A 25,470-nucleotide genomic window follows, 5' to 3' on the forward strand; every position below is an offset into this window, starting at 1 on the left:
ATTTCTGCACCCTTGTTGTATCTTGCTATACCTCTATTGCCTTTTTCTGCACCTCTCTTGCCTCTTTCTGCAGTTCTCTTACCTCCTTCTGCACCTCTGTTGCTTCATTTTGCACTTTCCATGCTTATTTCTGCACCTGCCTGGCTTCTTTCTGCACCTCTATTATCTCTTTAGGCACTCCTCTTCTCTCTTTCTGTACCTTTATTACCTGTTTCTGTATCTCAATTGCCTCTTTCTGCACCTTTCTTGCTTCTTTCTACACCTCTGTTGGTTTTTTCAGCAATTCTCTTGCTGCTTTCTGCACCCCTCTTTTCTCTTTATGTACCTCTCTTGCCTCTTTCTGCACCCCTGGTATGTATTTCTGCATTTTCCCTGCTAGTTTCTGTACCCCTTTCACATTTTTCTGCACTTCTCTTGTTCTTTCTGCACCTTTCGCGACTCTTGCAGCACCTCTGTTACTTCTTTTTGCCATTCTCTTCCTTCGTGCTGCACCCCTCCTGCCTCTTTCTGTACCTCTCTTGCCTCTTTGTGTACCTCTCCTATCTCGTTTTTGACCCCACTTGCCTCTTTTTGCACCTCTGTTGGTTCTTTCTGCACTGCTCTTGCTTTTTGCTGCACCTAACTTGCCACTTTCTACACTTCTCTGGCTTCTTTTGCTTCTTTCTATACCTCTGTTGATTCTTTCAGCAATTCTCTTGCCTTTCTCTGCACTTCTCTTCCTTCTTTCTACACCACTCCTGGCTCTTTCTGTACCTCTGTTGCCTCTTTGTGCACCTCTCCTACCTTCTTCTGCACCCCTCATGCTTCTTTTTGCACCTCTGTTGGTTCTTTCTGCCCTGCTCTTGCTTTCTGTGCCTTGCTTGCCTCTTTCTGCGCTTCTCTCACTTCTTTCTACACTTCGGTTGCTTCTTTCAGCAAGTCTCTTGCCTCTTTCTGCACTTCTCTTCCTTCTTTTTGCACCCCTCCTGTCTCTTTCTGTACCTCTCTTGCCTCTTTGTGCACCTCTCCTACCTCTTTCTGCACCCCTCTTGCCTCTCTTTGCACTTCACTTTCTGCACTTTTCTTGCTTCTTTCTAAACCTCTGTTGCTTCTTTCAGCAATTTTCTTGCCTCTTGCTGCACTTCTCTTGCTTGTTTCTGCACCTCTCTTGCATCTTTCTGCACCTGTGTTGCCTCTTTATGCACTTCACTTGCTTCTTTCTGCACCTCTCTTGCTTCTTTTGGCACCTCTGTTGCTTCTTCTGCATCCCCTTTGCCTCTTTCTGCACCTCTCTTCCCTTTTTATGCAGCACTCTTGCCTCTTTCTGCCTCTTGCCTCTGTTGCTTCTTTCTGCATTTCTCTTGCCTCTTTCTGCACCCTTCGTGCCTCTTTCAGCACCTTTGTTGGTTATTTCTGCACTTCTCTTCCTTATTTCTGCACCCCTCGTGCCTCCTTCTGCACGTCTGTTGCTTCTTTCTGCAATTCTCTTGGTTATTTCTGCACTGCTCTTGCCTCTTTCTGCACCCCTCTTGCCTCTTTGAGCACCTCTTTTGTATCTTTCTGCACTTCTCTCTCCTCTTTCTGCACCCCTCTAGGCTCTTTCTGCACCGCTGTTGCTTCTTTCTGCCCTTCTATTGCCTCTTTCTGTACCTCTGTTGCTTCTTTCTGTATCTCCCTTGCCTCTTTTGGCACCACTGTTGCTTTTTTCTGCACCCCTCCTGCCTCTTTCTGAACCCCTCTTCCCTCCTTGTACAACTCTCTTGCCTCTTTCTACACCGCTCTTCCCTCTTTCAGCACCTCTCTTCCCTCTTTCTACACCACTCTTGCCTCTTTATGCACCTCTGTTACTTCTTTCTGCACTTCTATTGCCTCCTTCTGCACCACTCTTCCTTCTTTCTGCACCCCTCCTGCCACTTTCTGTATCTCTCTTGCATCTTTGTGCATCCCTCTACCTTTCTCTGCACCCCTCATACCTCTTTTTGCACCTCTGTTGGTTCTTTCTGCACTGCTCTTGCTTCATTCTGTACCCCACTTGCCTCTTTCTGCATTTATCTTGCTTCTTTCTATACCTCTGTTGCTTCTTCAGCAATTCTCTTGCCTCTTTATGCACTTTCCTTCCTTCTTTTTGCACCCCTCCTGCCTCTTTCTGTATCTCTCTTGCATCTTTGTGCACCCTCCTACCTTTTTTTGCACCCCTCATACCTCTTTTTGCACCTCTGTTGGTTCTTTCTGTACTGCTTTTGCTTCTTTCTGCACCTCACTTGCCTCTTTCTGCATTTTTCTTGCTTCTTTCTACACCTCTGTTGCTTCTTTCAGCAATTCTCTTGCCTATTTCTGCACTTTCCTTCCTTCTTTCTGCACCCCTCCTGCCTCTTTCTGTACCTCTCTTGCCTCTTTGTGCACCTCTCCTACCTCTTTCTGTACCCCTCTTGCCTCTTTTTGCACCTCTGTTGGTTCTTCCTGCACTGCTCTTGCTTCTTTATGCACCTCACTTGCCACTTACTGCACTTCTCGTGCTTCTCTCTACACATCTGTTGCTTCTTTCAGCAATTCTTTTGCCTCTTACTGCGCTTTTCTGGCTTGTTTCTGCACCCCTCCTGCCTCTTTGTGTACCTCTCTTGCCTCTTTGTGCACCTCTCCTACCTCATTGTGCACCTCTCTTGCTTCGTTTTGCACCTCTGTTGGTTCTTTCCGCACTGCTCTTGCTTCTTTCTGCACCTCACTTGCCTCTTTTTGCACTTCTCTTGCTTTTTCTACACCTCTGTTGCTTCTTTCAGCAATTCTCTTGCCTCTTTCTGCAATTCTCTTGCTTGTTTCTACACCTCTGTTGCGTCTTTCTGCACCTCTGTTGCCTCTTTCTGCACTTTACTTGCTTCTTTCTGCACCACTCCTGCCTCTTTCAGCACCTCTGTTGCTTCTTTCTGTATTTCTCCTGCCTCTTTCTGCACACACAGGGCTACTTTTAAGCTGACCTCAGGCTCAGCAGTGCACACATGTAAGTGCAGAAAAGCCCTGCTGGCCTCTAAACTGCACGCCCTATTATATGCTACGGACTTCGAGGTAGTTTTAATCCCCTTGCCCTTTATGTGCTAGGGCCTTACAGGAGAGGTCATTCCAATCACAGGGGTACCCAACCCATAGTGTACCCTAATGTATGTAGGTGTTTTCACTGTATTCTAAGTGTCTTTCAGCATAGCACTAGCTCCGGGCCTGGTTAGTCAGAGTTAGTTACCACCAGTACCAGTTAGTGAATATTTGGGGCACAGGATGACTTTGCAACAAGGTCTCTTTCTGCACCTCTGTTGGTTCTTTCTGCATATCTCGTGCTTCTTTCTGCACCTTTCTTTGTCTTTCTGGACTTCTGTTGCCTCTGTCTGCATTTATTTTGCTTCTTTCTGTGCTTTTCTTCCTCTTTCTGCACATGTCCTACCTCTGTAGGCATAGTTAAAAATTAGCATTTAAAAAACCTTTGAAATTCACTGAAAAAAAATAGGTTTCAGGGACGTTATAGTTAGAAATTAGCATTTAAAAATCCTTTGAAATTCACTGTAAAAAACATAGGTTTCAGGGACATTGTAGTTCAAAATTAGCATTTAAAAAACCTTAGAAATTCACAGAAAAAAAACACAGGTTTCAGGGACGTTATAGTTAGTTGGGCATTTCAGTCGTACAAAACCAGAGAAATTTGGCTGTTATAGTTAGTTGAGGTAACTATAACTCTCACCCCCGCAATGCACTGCTGATGACATCACATATTACATCAATCATGACATGGTCAGTGACATCACTGATGACATCACTGATTGCATCTCAAAGGACATAATCCACATGATAATCTGATTCACCTACTCATACCCTAATATAACCTTTGATACACCCACCCTAAAATACAGACTACCATTTTCGAAACCATAGACACACTAATACCAGTTACTACATACCCACTCACTGATTCTTAGGTCTACACACATATCCACTTGTTTCGTTCGTTTCGTAATCTTTATTCGAATATCCAAGAATTCATAAAAGCACATGCACAGTTAGCACAAATATCATAAAATCCATATAAAATTAATTAGATCATAAGGGCATAATTATACAAATTAATATACAGATAGAAGACTCAGGTATTGTCCATCAATTAGATCATAAGGGCATAGTTATACAGATTAATATACAGAGAGAAGACTCAGGCATTGTCCATCATTTTACGTGCTCGGACAGCGATTCTCAAGAAAGCGCTGGTGCGACAGATTATTTCCTCATTGTCCAAGGAAAGCAGCAATTGATGTGATTCCTCCAAAGTAATTGGTCTATATTTTTTAAAAAGGGGAATTAAAAGCCATTTTACATATTTCAAATAAAACTTGCAAACGAAGAAAAAGTGCAAATCAGTTTGTTTGCTAACCCCGTCACAAGGACAACTCATGTTATCTGCGATTGGATGGTAGCCCAGAGGAAAATTTAGCAAGAATCTTACAGTTCCGGCCCTCAGTCGAAACAGGAGACTTCTTTCCCAACTTGTCATGGGCAAGGTTAAATATAATAACAAAGGGTATCTGTATAGTTCCCTGCCCATGTAAGTGACGACTGTGGATTTCTCCGATTCTTTCCTAATTCTGTCCGTGTTTTAACCTCATCGCTGCTTGAGAGTTTCCCCTGCTGTGCTGGACAGCAATAAAAACGGGTGTGGTCATGACGAGCTCAGCTCATCATGAGCACACGAGCAGGGTACTGCATGACGAGCTGAGCTCGTCATGAGCATGGAAGGGGATAAAGTGCGTAGAGTGCTTTCTTCAAATCGTCCTTATGTACCAAGTTAACTTTACTTGGGTCAGTGAAGATGCTACCTTTTTCAATGCTACACAAACTTTTATAGACCCCCGATAGCCAGGGGATCTCCATTCCCCTTTCACATTTTAGACAATCCGTTATAATTTCCTGGGTCAGGGTAGCTAGTTTATTCCTCCAAACTGAATGCAAAACAGCGCAGGTCGGGCACTAATAAAATCAGATATAAAGTGCAAATTTAGTTCCTTATGGGAGATATATTTGGAAGTGGAGATCGGTACTCCCAACAGCTTTCTGCAGAACCGGTTTTCTTCCTGCTGTATAGAATGAATCTTTGCCGCACCCCATACTTCAGCCCCATAGGTGGCTACGGGGATGCATTGTAATTTGAAGATCCTTACAATTGCTTCAATAGCACCTGTTTTCTCAGGTCGGGGAATACTTAAAATCGAGTTGATGGCCTTTGAGAATTTGCTCGTGGACTGGGCCAAATGCCCAGTCCACGAGCCATTCGCAGCAAACACCATCCCCAAGTATGGGAAATTTTCGGTAGAGGCGAGTCTGTTATCCCCTACCAATATGGAGTTGAGCTGACGTTTCCCTCGGCCACATGACATAATAAAAGACTTATTGAAATTCACCAGTAAATCCAATCCGTCCATGTATTCTGTAAAACTTTTTACAAGAATACGCAGAGAATTTGGGGTGCGGCCCATTAGGACCGCGTCGTCTGCGTAGAGAAGTACGGGCAACGATTTGCCATTTATTATGGGAACGTCTGGGGTAGATTTTTCCAGGTGGTTGCTCAGACCGTTAATATAAATAATAAAAAGCAGGGGTGCTAAAGCGCACCCCTGTCTTACTCCCCTTCCTATCTTGATTGGTCCTGATAGATACCCACCCATTCCTATCCTCACTCATGCCTTGAGGTCAGTATGTATAAATGCTAAAAATGGACCAATAGTTGGTCCAGGCCATAACTCAGTAAAATAGACCAAAGTTTGGACCTGTTAACTAAATCAAAAGCGGATGACAGGTCCATGAACGCTAAATAAATGGGGGCAGAACGGGCAATGTTATATTTATCAATAACCAATTTAAGATTTAAGCATTGTTCGACTGTGCCGACCCTGCTTCTAAAACCCAGTTGACACAGGGATAAAATGCTGCTCTCCTCTGTCCAATCTAAAATCCTGTTATAGATGACACGGCCCAAAATCTTTAGGGTGTTATCAAGTAAGGAGATCGGTCTGTAATTAACAGGATTCGATCTGTCTCCCTTTTTATATATTGGGACGATTACGCTAGTTCCCCATGTTTCAGGCATAGATGCTTGGGGTATACTATTAAAAACATTCACAAGGATTGGGGCCCATAATTCAGGTTTCCATTTTATAATGTCTATGGGTAACCCATCTGGTCCTGGGGCCTTGTTGCCAAGGCTCTGTGTAATCGCCTCTTCTACCTCCACCAAAGTTATCTGTAGGCTACCAATCTGTCCCTGCACATAGTGATTCAAACTATGTGGTGGCGAGGCATACATTTTAGAAAAGTGATTTTCCCAGGAACTACTAGTAATAGTGCAACTGACAGGTGTTAACTGTTGGCCCATATTACGCAAATCTCTTACAGCGGGCCAGAATAGATTACCTGTTTTCCCCGCTGCTATTTCTGCGAGGGCTTCCCATCGTTCTCCCAGAAGGATGCCCTTCCACTCATTTATTGTTATTTTATAAGCTTTCCTGGCTGCACTAACATTTGCCCTACTTCTGGGTATAGCTGTTAGGGCCTTGCGTAATTTCCTATTTGCTTCAGAGCAGTTATGGTTAAACCATCTTGGGTCTTTTGGGCCCTGGGGTAATGGCACTGATAAAAGGGATCTAATTCTAATCACCGTGCATATTTCGGTAAAATCTTGAATTATATTGGGGCCTGGAGCTGTTATCAATAGACATGCATTAATTAATGTCTGATACCCTGTTAATAGGGACTCAGTTATTTCCCCACTATCTCTCCCTTTCCACTTTAATCTTAGTTTGTCTGTTGAGGGGATTATGTCCCTCGCCCCTTGTGTGGTAGCATACACTGGCCGTGGAGCTAGTCTTAAGGCCACTGTCATGGGGTTGTGGCCTTCAAAGTATGTTGCTACAACCTCTGTGCAAAAGAACAACAGAGGTCCCTGAAAACAAATACTATGAGAGGCGGGCAGGGAAATGCAAGTACAAGAACAGAAACCTCTCACTGCAATCTAATTAAACTTAGGTAATATATCCTACATCAATTCGAATAATGCCATTATCCCACATACAGAAATTCTAGAAAAAAAGTTATCTTTTTTTATTTACATACTTTTCTGATAAGTTACACAAGTTTAGTGAGACTGTCGGATCGTATGAGGTGTATGAGTGGGTTGACTGGATTGCTATGTGTTATTGTTCTGTTTTTTTTTAATGTATATAGTATAAATATGTGTATATAGAACATTTATTAAAAAATGAGTTTCAAGGTCATGTGATTGTGTTACAATGTTCTAACTTATCAGAAAAGTATGTAAATAAAAAAAGACAACGTTTTTTCTAGAATTTCTGTGTGTGGGACAATGGCATTATTGGAATTGATGCAGGATATATTACCTAAGTTTAATTAGATTGCAGTGAGAGGTTTCTGTTCTTGTACTAGCAACAACCTCTGTGGCCAATATACGGTCCGCCAGGCAGGGAGAGACAAAAATAAAATCAATAATTGAAACGCTATCCCTACCTCTATATGTTGGCACCAACTGAGTTGTGGGGTGTGGGCCTGAATCCATTATATTACTAAGAATATGTTCGCTGAGAAAGGATCTCAATTCTAATCCCCTCTGCACGGCTGGATCTACCTGTCGTGTGCCTATATTACGAGTGTCTATTGGGAGCTTAGCATTGAAATCCCCCCCACACATCCACTCATTCACCCATACAGTCACTCATACATTCAGTCACTCATCAATACAGCACTATCACATGCACTCATACACCTATACACACACTCGCACACCGCCACTCATCCATAGAGTTACTCATACACCTAGTCAGTCATGCAAAGAATAAATCACCTTCCCATGTACTTACCTATACAGTTATACACACGCCACCTCACTTATTCATACATATACTTACTCATGTCACGGTTGCCGGACGACCGGGAGGTGCGGGAACTACTAAGATGGCCGCCACATGGGGACGCGCATGCGCAGCAACAGACCAGACAGGTCAAAGCGCAGTCATCCCCTAGCGGCAACGCTTCACGTTCCAGTCTTGGGTGTTGGGCCTTACCTTCCGAGTCTTTTCGTCACTTCCAGAGCGTCTGGAGTTTTCTCCGAGTTCTGTCTCCATGTGGTGTTGTTCTGCATCGTGGATCTCTCTCCCGGTGTTCCTGCATACGGCGCGCTGCCTCCGCCTATGGATTTCTGTCCTCTTTGGATATGTGCTGACCTGAAAAGATAAGAAAAGAAAAAACAAAGCTACATTACTGCCAAAAACCGGTAACAGCGCTTGGCGCTGTCATTTTATACTTATTAATTTTGCCTCTGCATCTGATCTGGCGTTCCTGATGACGTGGGCATCCGTTCCTTCTCTCTCTCTTTGGGATTTAGTAACCTATGTATTAAGAAAGAAAAATACATTAGACAATCACCTGAAGATTAAGGCTATTTTTAGTTTTGCAATTAAACTCTTTATGTTTCTGAAGAATATTTACATACAGGAGTCTGGTGAATAAGGTGGGTTCTGGCCTAGGGCTTTTTCGTTCATTCATTCCCTTATGTTAATTTTCCCTCCAACTAATAGTTCCCTATTTTCTCCTACCAGAACCAGACACTTGCTTGACAACCCTAGTTGTTTGAAATACTACGAAGAAGGGAAACCTTAAGGTATCTGTAATCCTTGCGTCCTCGGGATTGAGTATAGAACACTACCACCCACTTCCGTACCCTGCAATGACACCACAGAATCAGGTACGCTGTTAACCGAGGTTTTTAATCACAGCTTATAACGCAAGTTCAGACTAACAACTCTGGAGAAGCTTAGGGACTTATGCCTTTTCCTTCCAACCGTCCTCTGCACGAATGTCGGTCCCGACACTCTCCAACAGAGGACACCGTGCTAAGCAGTGGCCGACAATGCCACTCGACTGTTATGGGGGAATAAGGTGGTTTCCTGTTTCGTCCTCCGCATTGATGTTACTCCTAACACCAGCCAACGGAGGGCGTTCCCACGCAAGCTGTTCTCCAGCCCGGTTTCTCCAATCGGTTAGTCTTACAGCGAAGCAAACAAATATAGCAGCGTGAGTCTCAACGCTCGATAAACCCTCGAGCGGGGACTGCTGTGTAGAGCGCTTCCTAGCGCTTGTTTCCAAGCTCGAAACACCCTCGAGCGGGGACTATTGTAATAGCGCTTCAAGCGCGAGTCTCAAGGCTCGAATTACCCTCGAGCGGGGACTGCGATGAATAGCGCTTCAAGCGCGAGTCTCAAGGCTCGAAGTACCCTCGAGCGGGGACTGCAGTAAATAGCGCCTTAAGCGCGAGTCTCAATGCTCGAAATACCCTCGAGCGGGGACTGCGATGAATAGCGCTTCAAGCGCGAGTCTCAAGGCTCGAAGTACCCTCGAGCGGGGACTGCAGTCAATAGCGCCTTAAGCGCGAGTCTCAATGCTCGAAATACCATCGAGCGGGGACTGCAGTAAATAGCGCCTTAAGCGCGAGTCTCAAGGCTCGAAATACCCTCGAGCGGGGACTGCAGTTGTACAGCTTTGTTTGTTCGCCTGTTACCTCACGGGCGAACCTTCCCGCAGCTGTCTCTGAACGAAAGGTAACCCTACGGTGGGGACGGATCCTGAGAACAACGATTCTCATCAAAGTCTACGGAGCACGCTACGCGTGAGAACAATGCTGTGGCACGGTAAAGGATTCAAGGTCTCACCTTGCTGTAGCCGATAACTCCGTCTACGAACTGCAATATCCGACGCCTTCCTCTGCGTACGTTGTGGGCTTTATGCTCTTCGTTTGAAAAGCGCCGGTCAACAGCTCGGCATTCTGGGTCCCGTAGTTCTCGAGCTATGCGCTCTGGGGTTTGTAGTTCCTTCTCCTGTCCGGCGGCGCTGTGATTTCTTTCGATGCCCTAACAGTATCAAACAACCCATGAGAGAGATTTAGAGATAGAAATACCCTACTACATACTTACCAGTTCTTTGTTCTTCTCTCTTATCTGCAGATGTTGTGCCTTGCCCTTGCCTGGTCCCTTTCGCAGCCTGGGGTTCGACGTGTGATCCTTATCCCTCCTTGTTTTGTTTCCCTTCTTCCCCTGGGTACCATTGTCACTTTGACCTTGTTGGGTGCACTAGGTGATTTGGCAAAGTAGTGGACCTTTCTTCATTTCAATGACGTTCCTGCGGAAAAAATAGGTGAGACCTGACACTCATACTTACTCTCTTATACAATCACTGATACAAGCACATACTCATCCATACAGCCACCCTCACAATCACTCACTCTCACATATAATCATTTATATACTCCAACACTCACATATACTGCCTTTCACATATGTAGTTACTCACACATGTTCCACTGAGACATCCATTCACTCACCAACACACCCATACAGCCCTTCCCAGATGTACTCTTGAACCCATACACCCAGTGAATCACCCACTCACACATCTATACACAGAGTCACCCCCACCCACCGACACAGACACTCAGGCACACATACAGATACTCAGACAACCAATTAATAACCCATATAGACAGTCATGTAACTACTCACCAACCCATGTAGCCGCTTACACACCAACTGACAGACTGATACAGACATTCACACAGTTTAGTCACTAACCCATGCATTCAGTAAGACATGTTTAATCACTCACTGATACAGTCAGTCACGCATCATCCATACACACACTCATACACCCACTCATTCTTCAATACACCTTGGCATAACCCAGAGCAGATTCAGCGCTTTGAAGTTCCGAGCGCTGTGGGAAGGCGGAATGCGTTGCAGTCTGAATTATTTACAGCACAGTGACATGCGAAATCATCTCTACCTACGAAGGTTTTATTGGATTACTACAGTGTCTATGGCAATACCCACTGGGGTTTGACGGAGCGGAACTACTGGCCCCAGGATGCAACTCATCAAGGAGGCGGAGCCTAGTGAACTTATCAGGGCGTTCCTACTCAAACTTTGCCATTTTCACTGCCTGAGCCCGTGAGCAAGAACTTTTCAGTTCGAAACGCGTTGGGTGTTATTTGAAGAGAGACTCTGTTTGTTGCACTGCGCTGTTACACCCTGCATTAAAAGACATTCAACCTTCTTCCGAGGCTCCTCAAATGGGCAGTTCTTTGTGTTTTGATGTAAAAGCGGCCGCGTCCGGTCGCGAGGAGCCCGCTGCTAACCCAGAGCAGATTCAGCGCTTTGAAGTTCCGAGCGCTGTGGGAAGGCGGAATGCGTTGCAGTCTGAATTATTTACAGCACAGTGACATGCGAAATCATCTCTACCTACGAAGGTTTTATTGGATTACTACAGTGTCTATGGCAATACCCACTGGGGTTTGACGGAGCGGAACTACTGGCCCCAGGATGCAACTCATCAAGGAGGCGGAGCCTAGTGAACTTATCAGGGCGTTCCTACTCAAACTTTGCCATTTTCACTGCCTGAGCCCGTGAGCAAGAACTTTTCAGTTCGAAACGCGTTGGGTGTTATTTGAAGAGAGACTCTGTTTGTTGCACTGCGCTGTTACACCCTGCATTAAAAGACATTCAACCTTCTTCCGAGGCTCCTCAAATGGGCAGTTCTTTGTGTTTTGATATATATATATATATATATATATATAGGTATTTATAGTTAGGATCGTTTTCCATAGGAAATCCGCAACATTTTATTGGGAATAACTTTGGCGCCGAATGAGGGATCTGCCTGTAATTTTCCTTAACTTTGCCTCGCTGCGCTCCGCTCCTTCCCTGAAAGTTTCGGGGGGATCTGTCAAGCGGGGGCCGAGATAAAAGGGGGTCCCAAAACATGTTTTCCCCATGTTAATTTCCATAGGGCGGTTGGACTCACTTTTAGCCCGAACGGCTGAATGGATTTGCACCAAACTTGGCAAAATTGTAGGGACTGGTACCCCGATGTGCCTTTGCTATGTCTCAAGATATATGCTCCAGTGGTTTTTACGAAAATTAACTTTGAAAAAATATATATTGGGCTACATTGGGCTATATATATGTTAGAGCCCAAATGTAGCCCAATGTAGCCCAATGTAGCCCAATGTAGCCCAAAGATGGCCACCAGAGACAAAAAAAACAAATGTAGCCCAAATATCAGCCAGATGTAGCCCAACTATAGCCCAATGTCAGAATGTCCCAGAGTGTTCTAAAGAACAACTAGAGCGCTAACAGTCTTACTTATGACAAAAGTATGGCACACCTGAAGTCATCTTGATTGGAATAAAGTGTTAACACTTAAAACATTTAATTTGCAAAGGAACAAAATAAGGGGGTTCATTTTGCCATAGAAATTATGATTAGTGCTGAAGAAAGAAAAATTAGGGCACATTTTGAGTGACTTCTCAAATCCTCTTATATTTCATTAAAAAAATTCTGATATGCAGTCTCCCAAGATGGCCACCAGAGACAAAAGAGCCCAAATGTAGCCCAAATATCAGCCAGATGTAGCCCAACTATAGCCCAATGACAGAATGTCCCAGAGTTTTCTAAAGAACAACTAGAACGCTAACAGTCTTACTTATGACAAAAGTATGGCACATCTGAAGTCATCTTGATTGGAATAAAGTGGTAACACTTAATACATTTAATTTGAAAAGGAACACAATGAGGGGTTTCATTTTGCCATAGAAATTTTATATATATATATATATATATATATATTCAACAGGAATTACTCACCGCCGTCAGCAGCGCAATAACCGGCCACACCAGCATGTTCCAGGTTCTTTATTTCCAGGCAAGAGATTGATTACAAGCAGAATAGCATAACGCGTTTCGAGGTCAGTTACCTCTTAATCATATGCAATGGTTTCTGGGGGGGGTTCGTTAGTCTTTTCAAACGTGGCTGGGACACTGAAGAGGGACAACAGTCCATTAATTTAAAGAGGCAGTCTTTTTAAATGTTATTTTCAAGTGTTGGTCGAATTCAAGGTAAAAGTACCATTTTCATTCTTTTGTAGTGCTTTAATGCGAACAGTCACTCAAAATGTTATTTGGTTTACCTTGATTCTTTTAACTCCCAATGTACTCCTTCATTCAGACTACCTGGTCCACAATGCCTCTTTCCGCATACGCAGTGTTAATCATTTCTTCAGTGTCGATTTGGGTAAACAATCCACAGTGTACTCACAGCCAATTGCTAAAACGCTTTGATCGGTTTTTCATCCTTTTCCCCGATGGCCGGAGCAACACTGGAATAGATTACTACCACTCCGTCATTCCAGTTTAACTTGTTTGCCTTCGTGGAGAAAATTGCCCGTGCATGCTGTGCTTAAGGAAATCCTTTCAGCAAACTCTAGCTGTCGCAGAAATTATTTCCATGATGAGGCGGGCCTCTCAATGTGGCCACTCCACTCAGCCTTTTCCATTATTTATGTTTCAGCCGGCGGGCGCTTTTTTAATTTGTTTCACACAAGACCAAGAATCTGACAAGAAAAACGCCACAACCTTGCGAGTCGGGGTCGGTTTCGGGATGTGTCAGACAGCCCAGAAAATTCAACAGGAATTACGCACCGCCGTCAGCAGCGCAATAACCGGCCACACCAGCATGTTCCAGGTTCTTTATTTCCAGGCAAGAGATTGATTACAAGCAGAATAGCATAACGTGTTTCGAGTTCAGTTACCTCTTAATCATATGCAATGGTTTCTGGGGTGGGTTCGTTAGTCTTTTCAAACGTGGCTGGGACACTGAAGAGGGACAACAGTCCATTAATTTAAAGAGGCAGTCTTTTTAAATGTTATTTTCAAGTGTTGGTCGAATTCAAGGTAAAAGTACCATTTTCATTCTTTTGTAGTGCTTTAATGCGAACAGTCACTCAAAATGTTATTTGGTTTACCTTGATTCTTTTAACTCCCAATGTACTCCTTCATTCAGACTACCTGGTCCACAATGCCTCTTTCCGCATACGCAGTGTTAATCATTTCTTCAGTGTCGATTTGGGTAAACAATCCACAGTGTACTCACAGCCAATTGCTAAAACGCTTTGATCGGTTTTTCATCCTTTTCCCCGATGGCCGGAGCAACACTGGAATAGATTACTACCACTCCGTCATTCCAGTTTAACTTGTTTGCCTTCGTGGAGAAAATTGCCCGTGCATGCTGTGCTTAAGGAAATCCTTTCAGCAAACTCTAGCTGTCGCAGAAATTATTTCCATGATGAGGCGGGCCTCTCAATGTGGCCACTCCACTCAGCCTTTTCCATTATTTATGTTTCAGCCGGCGGGCGCTTTTTTAATTTGTTTCACACAAGACCAAGAATCTGACAAGAAAAGCGCCACAACCTTGCGAGTCGGGGTCGGTTTCGGGATGTGTCAGACAGCCCAGAAAATTCAACAGGAATTACGCACCGCCGTCAGCAGCGCAATAACCGGCCACACCAGCATGTTCCAGGTTCTTTATTTCCAGGCAAGAGATTGATTACAAGCAGAATAGCATAACGCGTTTCGAGGTCAGTTACCTCTTAATCATATGCAATGGTTTCTGGGGTGGGTTCGTTAGTCTTTTCAAACGTGGCTGGGACACTGAAGAGGGACAACAGTCCATTAATTTAAAGAGGCAGTCTTTTTAAATGTTATTTTCAAGTGTTGGTCGAATTCAAGGTAAAAGTACCATTTTCATTCTTTTGTAGTGCTTTAATGCGAACATTCACTCAAAATGTTATTTGGTTTACCTTGATTCTTTTAACTCCCAATGTACTCCTTCATTCAGACTACCTGGTCCACAATGCCTCTTTCCGCATACGCAGTGTTAATCATTTCTTCAGTGTCGATTTGGGTAAACAATCCACAGTGTACTCACAGCCAATTGCTAAAACGCTTTGATCGGTTTTTCATCCTTTTCCCCGATGGCCGGAGCAACACTGGAATAGATTACTACCACTCCGTCATTCCAGTTTAACTTGTTTGCCTTCGTGGAGAAAATTGCCCGTGCATGCTGTGCTTAAGGAAATCCTTTCAGCAAACTCTAGCTGTCGCAGAAATTATTTCCATGATGAGGCGGGCCTCTCAATGGGGCCACTCCACTCAGCCTTTTCCATTATTTATGTTTCAGCCGGCGGGCGCTTTTTTAATTTTTAATATATATATATATATATATATATATATATATATATATATATATATATATATATATATATATATATATATATATATATAGCACAACTCACGTCTCTGAATCCCCAGGAAACGTTCTTGAAAAGAGAGCACTCTTGAGCCATATATGATTTTTCGACGCGAAAAAGCAAAATTTATTCAGCCATTGTACAGCGTAAATTGACAGACGCGTTTCAGCGTTGCCGCCTTCGTCAGTGTCAATGTGCACTTAGATTGAAAGTGTTTAAATAAAGAAAAGAAAAAAGAGGTTTTCATTTCATAGACCAAGAAAGAGTCAGTATAATTCATGAAAATTAAAGAAGGACTTGTTTTGTGTCGGCCATCTTGCAGTGGTGACTTCCAATAGTCTATACTACAATATTACATCATATTGTACCAATCTTTGTTAATAATACATTTGAAGAAGCACACTATGAATATCAAATCAATATTTGTAATCCTAATTCAAATATAGGAATGTGCTCAATGATATATATACATTTGAAAAATGCATCAACCAATTTGACGACAATTGGTATGTCACTGACCATGTCATGAGTGATGTAATATGTGACGTCATCAGCGGTGCATTGCAGGCGCGCAAGTTATAGTGAGTCCAACTAACTATAACGTGGGAATTTCAATGGTTTTATGTCAGTAACATTTCCAGCTAACTATAACTGGTGTCAAACCTATGGGTTTTTCAGTGAATTTAATAGGTTTTTTAAATGCTAATTCCTAACTATAACTGGTGTGAAACCTATGGTTTTTTCAGTGAATTTCATAGGTTTTTTAAATGCTAATTCCTAACTATATAAGGCCTGAAACCTATGTTTTTTTCAGTGAATTTCAAAGGTTTTTTTTAATGCTAATTCCTAACTATATAAGACCTGAAAGCCCACCAGGAATCTCCAGTATGCGCCAGGGGACTGCATTGCAGAGAGGTGTAATGAAGCCACGGCCCTTTTTACACCTCTCTGCAACGCAGCCCCGTGCATGTTTGAAGAGGGGGAACTAATTCCCCTTGCATACTGGGGGCCCCTGGAGGCCAACTAGCCCACCTGGAACCTCCAGTATGCGCCAGGGGGCTGCATTGCAGAGGTGTAATGAGGCTATGCCCCTTGTTACACCTCTCTGCAACGCAGCCCCCTGCCGCGTTTGCAGAGGGGGAACTAATTCCCCTTGCATACTAGGGGTCCCTGGAGGCCAACTAGCCCACCTGGAACCTCCAGTATGCGCCAGGGGGCTGCATTGCACAGAGGTGTAATGAGGCTATGCCCCTTTTTACATCTCTCTGCAACGCAGGCCACTGGCACGTTTGCAGAGGGGGGACTAATTCCCCTTGCATACTGGGGGTCCCTGGGTCATATCTTGCCAAACACCGATATTCCGTACGATTGAAAATTACTTTTCTTGAGAAACATTTGGATTTGGATTATCATGTCCTATACTTTGGAATTTTTGAAAGACTGACTTTGAGGATGCTATAAATTACTCAAGTCTGCCAGAATTGTGTGGGTAAAATTGATACCTAGTCACTTTGAATAAGAATGTACTTACGTCTTGTCTAACATTTGGAAGAAATATCTAGTTATATGACAACAGGATACCGACATAACTTGAAGGAAATAAGAACGCCCTGAAGAAGTTCTGTTGTACAGAACGAAACGTTTCGGCTGGCTGTGGTACATAAACTTAAGGAAAATAAAAGCATTTGAATATACACCAAGATTCAGCGCTTCAATAAGGACTCTAAGTGATATGATTTGATTGGACTTATTGTGCAAGTGGTGCTGTGCCAAACTTTGGAATATTCTCCACTACTCTCTACTACTTACTCTCTCCTACTCCACTACTCTCAAATACTCACTCTCTACTACTCATTCTCTACTACTCTACTACTCTCTACTACTCTCTCTCTACTACTCACTCCCTACTACTCACTATCTACTACTCTCTACTACTCACTCTCTACTACTCTCTCTCTACTACTCACTCTTTACTACTCACTCTCTACTACTCTCTACTACTCACTCTCTACTTCTCACTCTCTACTATCTACTACTCACTCTCTACTACTCTCTCTCTACTACTCACTCTCTACTACTCACTCTACTACTCACTCTCTACTACTCTCTACTACTCACTCTCTACTACTCTCTCTCTCTACTAGTCTCTACTACTCACTCTACTACTCACTCTATACTACTCTCTACTATTCTCTCTCTCACTCTCTACTACTCTCTACTACTCAGTCTCTACTACTCACTCTCTACTACTCTCTACTACTCACTCTTTACTACTTTCTACTACTCACTCTCTACTGCTCTCTACTACTCACTCTACTACTTACTCTCTACTACTCTCTACTACTCACTCTCTACTACTCACTCTCTACTACTCTCTACTTCTCACTCTACTCTTCACTCTACTACTCTCTACTACTCACTCTCTGCTACTCTCTCTACTGCTCTCTACTACTCTCTACTACTCACTCTCTACTCTCTATTACTCACTCTCTACTCTCTACCTCTCTACCTCTCTCTACTTCTCTCTCTACTAGTCTCTACCTCTCTACCGCTACCTCTCTACCTCTACCTCTCTACCTCTACACCTCTACCTCTCTACCTCTCTCTACACGCACACATATACACATATATATATGCATATATATGCATATGCATTTATATATATGTATGTGTATGTATATACATACATATATAAACAATTATAATCTGTATATCTATATAAATACAAATATAAATGCATGCATACATATACATATATGCATACAGATGCATGTTATTTACATGAAAGTTTAAAAAACACTAATAAAAGCAAAGCTAAAAAGCCACCTCATTACAAACAGAATGGCTTTAACTTAAACGAGGGCGAGATCTATTGCATTTTCAATGCTTGTTTACTTTGGTTCCATCAAGAAGGCATTCAGATGTGTCACACATTTGCCATAAATTCTGAATGTTAGCACTCTAGTTGCTCATTAGATCACTGTAGTAAAGCTACTGCTCACCAGGGAAGTCTGCTGCTGGTATTCAAAGTGCATGTTTCAGTCTGCATGTCAGAATTTCTTTAATGAAATTGAAGAGGATTTGAGAAGTCACTCAAAATGTGCCCTAATTTTTCTTTTTGCAGCACTAATAATACTTTCTATGGCATAATATACCCCCTCATTTTGTTCCTTTTTAAAATTAAATGTTTTAAGAGTTACCACTTTATTCCCATCACGATGGCTTCAGATGTGCTATACCTTTGTAATAAGTAGGACTGTTAGCGCTCTAGTTGTTCTTTAGAACACTCTAGGAGGCTGCAGTAGAACACAAAGGAATCAACTGACAGTCTCTGTCCTTGTTGGATGTACATGTTTTCCTGAGAATGTCAGACTTCATTCTCACATGACTGAGAAAGATAATGTGAATTTACAGAAAATATGCTTTCAGTTTAGCTTATAGATCCCCTTCCAAACCACTGTGGGAAAATCAGGAGATATTAGTTTTCTTTCAAATATGATTCATGATATCACAGCAGAAGGCTTTTTCACATGGTAAAATCACCTTAGAACACACCACAGTTCCTAAAATGAGTATGGTACCATCAACAAATGATTTATAATGTAACTAAAGTCCTAAAACCCTCTATTAACTACAATGCTTTTTAATGAGGTGCTTTCATGTATATTGGTCCCAAGATGGCTGCCAACACTTCTTGGATGAAGTGCTGACAGCCAATCAGATCAGATGTGTGGTTAGGCTCCGCCCAGATATATATATTTTTTTGAACCTAAATTACTCAAAATCCACTGGAGCACATATCTTGAGACATAGCAAAGGCACATCGGGCTACCAGTCCCTACAATTTTGCCAAGTTTTGTGGAAATCCATTCAGCCGTTCAGGCTAAAAGTGAGTCCAACCGCCCTATGGAAATTAACATGGGGAAAACACTTTTTGGTACCCCCTTTTATCTCGGCACCCGCTTGACGAATCCCCCCCATACTTTCAGGGAAGGAGCAGAATTTGAGAAATTTGCGAAGATTCGTCCACCGGCGCCAAAGTTATTCCCAATAGAATGTTGCGGATTTCCTATGTAAATCAATCCTAACTATAACTACCTACTGGCGACCGCCAGTAGGTAATATATATATATATATATATATATATATATATATATATATATATATATATATATATATATATATATATATATATATATATATATATATATATATATATATATTCACTGAAAAAAACATAGGTTTCAGGAATGTTATAGTTACAAATTAGCATTTAAAAAACCTTTGAAGTTCAATGAAAAAGCCATAGGTTTCAGGGACGTTATAGTTAGTTGGACATTTCACTGATACAAAACAATAGAAATTCTGCTGTTATAGTTAGTTGAGCTAACTATAACTTGTGCCCCCGCAATGCACTGCTGATGACGTCACATATTACATCAATCAGGACATGGTCAGTGACATCACTGATGACATCTCAAATGACAACACTGATGACATCACTGATTACATCATCCAGTGAATGTATTTTTCTTTAAAATTTAAAATGGTATTATATATAGCACAGATTTTACTGAGTCGTGTTTAAAATATTTCTTTTGAAATTTACTGAAAATTATTGTTTTTTTTTAATGGAGGTGTGATGTATTCCTATAGGTTCTGTATCGATCCCCCTATTCCTGACCCTGTTCTGGTTAATAATTAACTAGCAGCCATCCCACGGTACAAAAAACCGTTATCTGGATTAAGCCATCCCACGGCACAGGAACGCGTTATCTGATTAGGTCATAACGCTTGCCATCTAATTAGGCAAGCACTATTCCTCCAGCCCCTGATAAGGCATACGGAGTTCTCAAAACAAATCAAACCTATGACAACCTGGGAAAATCCCTGCGGCCATTGTTTTGATTTCACCGAGAACTTCAGTAAAGAATGTGCTAACGACCAGTCCGTATGACATCCTTATTGACGTATCTATGTCCATCCTTACGTCAATCTCGGCACCTTACAGGTATAAATATTACCGACATTGCCTTAAGCAAACACACGCGGTGGTGACGAGATCGGAGCAGCGAGACTTGCCGAAGAGGCCAGCACAGAGCGGACCCCGCTGGCGCTGCCCCGCCTTCCTGACGCGCTGAGAACGAGACGCTGCTTTTCTCCTGCCGAGAAATCCAGCTCCGGCGCTTCCAAGCGGCCCTCGCAGGCAGCTGGAATATCAAGACCAGAGACGAGAGATACCAGCCCTCAACCATTCTAGATCCCAGGTACAGAACTGAATAACCCCTTGCAGAGAATTCTTGAGTCAGTCACTTGGCAAAACAAACTTAACTTAAACTGCTACTTATCTACTCCCGCCCACGTATTAGGCTTAGGTCAGGTACACTGGGGTAGGCGTGGTTAGAAGCACCAGTTGAGTACGATTAGTCAAATGTATATATGTATGTATCTATTTTATCAGTTTTAAATATCATATGGCTTAGAAACCATATCAATGCTTCTGCAGTATTATTTTATACTCCTGCTTTTATTGTATGCACGTTACTTAACCATAAGTATCGCAATAATATCGATTCATTTCTCTTGTACGAGAAAAGAGACTGATCAATAAATAACATCTTTTATTGAACACGCCCGTCTCTTCCTTTTCTCTACAATCTGGTGAAACTAAGAATGCACTGAACTGACTGAGTAAAATAAGTTGTCTTTTGTTTTCACACGACTCTAGAGATACACTCTTGATTAGGGGAGAGCAAAGTTGTCATGTTCTATGGTTGTCAGAAACTAAATCCCTTCTTGTCTATCCAGGGAGGTTAAACTCCTCCTTGCCTATTCGAGAAAGTTTCTAGTGAACTCTGAGCTAGCTGGCAAAACCAAAAACTTTAAGTCTAATATCGTCAGTAGAAGACCTAGTTAACCTCCGTCCTAGGTCTATACTATTGAAGGTATTATTCCAATGCGCAGAGCCTATTGGGATAATAGGAACTACACTACATGGCGCCCAAACGTTTGGATAGGCGATAAAACTAATGCAAGACATTAGAGTAACTCAGTCGTGCTTTTTCACACAGAACCCCTTTTTTCCCATAATACTCCAAAGACGTCTGGAGTGGGTGAAAGGTCATATCCGCCAAACCTCGCAGGAGGAGACTCCTATGTATGGTTCTTGGTTTAGTAAACGTTGAAGGATACACTGTTCCAAAATATTGTGCATCTAATCTTTGTTTCCATAAGAGGCCTGATCTGCAAACAAACAGAATAACCTTCCTGTCGGTAAAATGACAGACAGTGATGAAGAAAGGGAGACAGCTAGACTAGCAGCTGAACTATAGCAGCTGATAATACTCTGCTACAAAATGACCCGGATATAATACTCATCCCGGTCAACATAAGAAAATCTATAACTTTAAAACTTATAGAAAATGGACTGACATCGAGAGGTGGTACAGTCATATTCGTAATTGAGGCACACGAATATCGGCAGACAGAGGTATTCTATTCATGGATAAACTTTCCAGCAGCAAACGCTGTAACAAAAGTGTTCCACTATTATAAAATAGAGGAACCACCGGATACCTACACTCCTTTCGAGGAGGTGGAAGTACCACTCAAATTCCAAGAGCACCTGCTCTTGTTTAAAGGCGCCCTAGAACATAATAATCACATCACCAGGCTCGGTCCACTAGGTAGACCAGGAGCAACGTGGCCGGTCCTAGCCGGATACACACCACATCCAGACATTGAAGAAATGCCTGCAACAGAGCTTTTAATACAGCTAAAACAACTAATCAAAATACATAGACAATTAGTCCAGTATGTAATGCGGACTTCAACAGTCCAACCAGCAAGTAAAATTCCACAGCTGACCCCTCATCAGGGTAACACAAATAAAATTACACCACAGAACATACAGTCCTGTCTGGGTAAAGTACCCGCAAAACGGGAACAAATACCTTTCTGGCTAGCACAAAAAATCACTCAAATAGAGGCGGTGTTTCCAGACACCACCCCGGTAGAAAAACACAGGATTCTGACCATCTGTCTTCCAATGGGAATCGCACCACATGTGGAGGACTGTGACACTTGGGGAACAATCTTTGCTTCCATTTACACAAAAACACATGGTGTACCATCCATGTCAGTAATACCAGATGTGCTAAAACAGATTCAAGATGAATACGCTCCAGAACCCGCTTTAACTCTCGGTATGAAATTTCTGAAAGACTTCAAGCAGGTCTCGGCTATATTATTAGCCAACATAAAGGGAGAAGCAGCAAACGTGGCGATCTGCCAAAGGTTAAAAGAGACAGATATAGCAGACCAACCAACTGAAATTGCCAGAATCATAGAGAAATCCTATGAAGAACTAGGAAGAGATAGTCTGGGTGGAATACCGGTAAAACCTCAACTGATTGAAAGTCCTGAAAAGGTATTTATTAAAAATAATTTAAACACTCAAAAAAAGAGCTGGGATGGAAACAAACAATCCAATCCTAAAGAAAAAAGATTCCAGTCCAGAGGAAGGTCTCCTCGGCGGAGAGAAAGATCTCCGAACCAAGGACGCAGGTCTCCCCAAAGTGAGCCCTCTGGGAAAAAAATACAACCTTAGAAATAGGGATAATATAAAGAAACCTGATAGATATCAAGATAATGATACACGTCCCTCTCAATCTTTTCAGACTTCCTCGCAGAAATCGGAAAGAAGAGGACGATCAGAACACAGGGAAGAGCACGCCAAGTCCAAAGACAAGGAACCTGCTCATCCAAATAAAAAGTTACAATGTCCAAAAAAGAAGGTAGCCAGTATTAAAGTAGTCAAAGATGCCGAGAATACTGAGGACACAGCTGAAAAACGGAGAATGGGCTCAGACAATGCTAGACAGCGCAGCAGAAGTGAGCATAGCTCGCAAAGTCCTTATGAATCATCTGGAGACAGTGGACACGAATGAATATATTCAAGTGGAAACTGCAGACACCAGAGTTAGCAAACCTCACAAAATATATGAAATAACATTACGTATAGAGGGGGATAAGACTAGAAAAATAAGGGGTTTATTTTGGGATAATCTCTCCAAGGGCTATGACATCCTTCTAGCTGAGAAAGACTGGCCACCCGAGTTTGTCAGGGAGTGCCCTCATGGCGAAGAAATAATTATGCCTGCCTTCTCAAATCATATTCCAATTCATAAAAAATATACACTTGCTAGAAAGTGGGCAGTAGCTCAAGCTCCTGCTTTATATAAAAATCATGTAGGATGGGATGAGGACTCTCCTCCTCACAAAATCCAGTTAAAATCACAACCTACTGCACAGAGGCAGTACCCAATTAAGCAAGAAGCTAAAAAACAGGTAAAAGAGATCCTAGATCAACTTGAATACCAGGGGGTGATTGAAACTTGCACCTCACAAATGAACAATCCTTTGTTTCCTGTCTCCAAACCAGACAACTCATATCGTCTAGTTTTGGATTACAGACACCTTAACTCATGTTGCAAAACCTTTGCAGTGCAAAACTCGCATAGTACTGCACTAATGAATAACATAGTGCGCAAAAAATACAAAACAACATTAGACATCTCTAATGGATTCTTTTGTCAAAATATAGCAGCAGAGAGCAGATATTTGACTGCGTTCTCGGTAAATGGCTCGCAAAAAAGTTTCTGCCGTTTACCCCAGGGGCACAAGAACAGCCCAGGATTATTCTCAAAGAGAGTAACAGAATTACTACAAACATACGATGACGAGGCATTATCATATGTCGACGACATTTACCTAACAGATGATGACTTGGATACTCACTTGAAGAGAGTGAACACCATAATACTTGGGTTCGCAGCAGAGGGTTACAAATTCAACTTTAAAAAATCAAGAATTGCCCATCTAACAGTCCTGTTTTTAGGATATGAATTATCAAGTGAAGGCAAAAGCCTGGCTGACAATTTCCTTGAGAAATGTGCTGTACTCCAAGCTCCTAGAACACTAAAAAACTTACAATCAATTCTAGGCTTCCTAAATTTCGGAAGAACATACATTGCAAATTACGCAGAAAGGGTCAAACCCCTTTATGATCTAATAAAACCAGATTTTAAAAGAATCAATTGGACTCAAAAACACACAGAAATTTTGAGATCTTTACAAACAGACATGTTAATTAAAACAAAATTAGAAACATGTGACAACACACGCAATCTTGTGATTCGAGTCATCCCAGGAAGATGCGGATTCACATACCTGACCTCTAATGAGGGAGAAAAGGTACCAATTGCATACAAATCACACTTGTACACAGAAGCTGAAAAGAAGTTTAGTATTAAAAAACATTGTTCATGCAGTTCAAACGGCTATAGCAAGAGAAAAAGACAACGCTGACGGAAGACGTATCACAGTCAGAACAGCGGAGTCAGCCTTTGAGGCATTAACAACCCCATGTAATTTACCAACAACAGCGTTGAATCCAGAATGGATACAATGGGTGAATTCAATTACAACGGACAGAGTAAAATACTACTTTGATCCAGAATTAAAGGAATTAAAATTTCTAGAATATGAAATGACATACCCTCTGCCAATCGACATTCTGCCTGTACGACAGTACGCCTGTGTAATACATACAGACGGGCATGCTCAACCCTCAGTTTGGGGAGAGTTGGCTTACAAGGCCACATGCGAAATTGTAAAAGAAGTGTGGCGCGGAGGTAAATTAAGACCTCTACTTACAAAAACACACTCAGTGGAAAATAATTCAGAACGACAAACTGAAATAATAGCGTTAAAAATGGCGCTAGATAATGCCGATCGTGAATTCCCGACACTTATTGTGTGCGATTCGTATTACTGCATCAAATCATACAATAACGATTTACAGAAATGGATTCAAAACGGTTACAAAGATGACACAGGTGCAACAATAAAGCAAAAAGTGCTTTGGGAACAAGTAGTTCTTTTACAGAAAGAACTACCAAAAACTCACGTGATACACTCACTGAGTCATCAGCGTGATGGCGTTCACGTTGCAGGGAATTCATTGGCTGAGAAAGCCACAACGGCAGCAACTGAATCGGCTTCCGTAGTCAAGAAAAAGCGTGCAGTAAAATACATTGACGGTGAAACAGTGCTGGCGGTGAAAACGTCATCAAAAGGCGACTGCTCAGCACTACCGATCAACTATCCACTCAATTATACATACATAATCGATGCAAACTCCGTTCCTTTTGCTCGAATCCCTGGAGTGGGGGACAGAGTGATTCCAAACATGGACAGGAGAGGTTTGTTAATAGCAGACGCACATATGGGTGAGGGTCTCAGACACCTCAAAC

The sequence above is a fragment of the Lissotriton helveticus genome, chromosome 6, assembly GCF_964261635.1.
Source record: "Lissotriton helveticus chromosome 6, aLisHel1.1, whole genome shotgun sequence".
Lineage (NCBI taxonomy): Eukaryota > Metazoa > Chordata > Amphibia > Caudata > Salamandridae > Lissotriton > Lissotriton helveticus.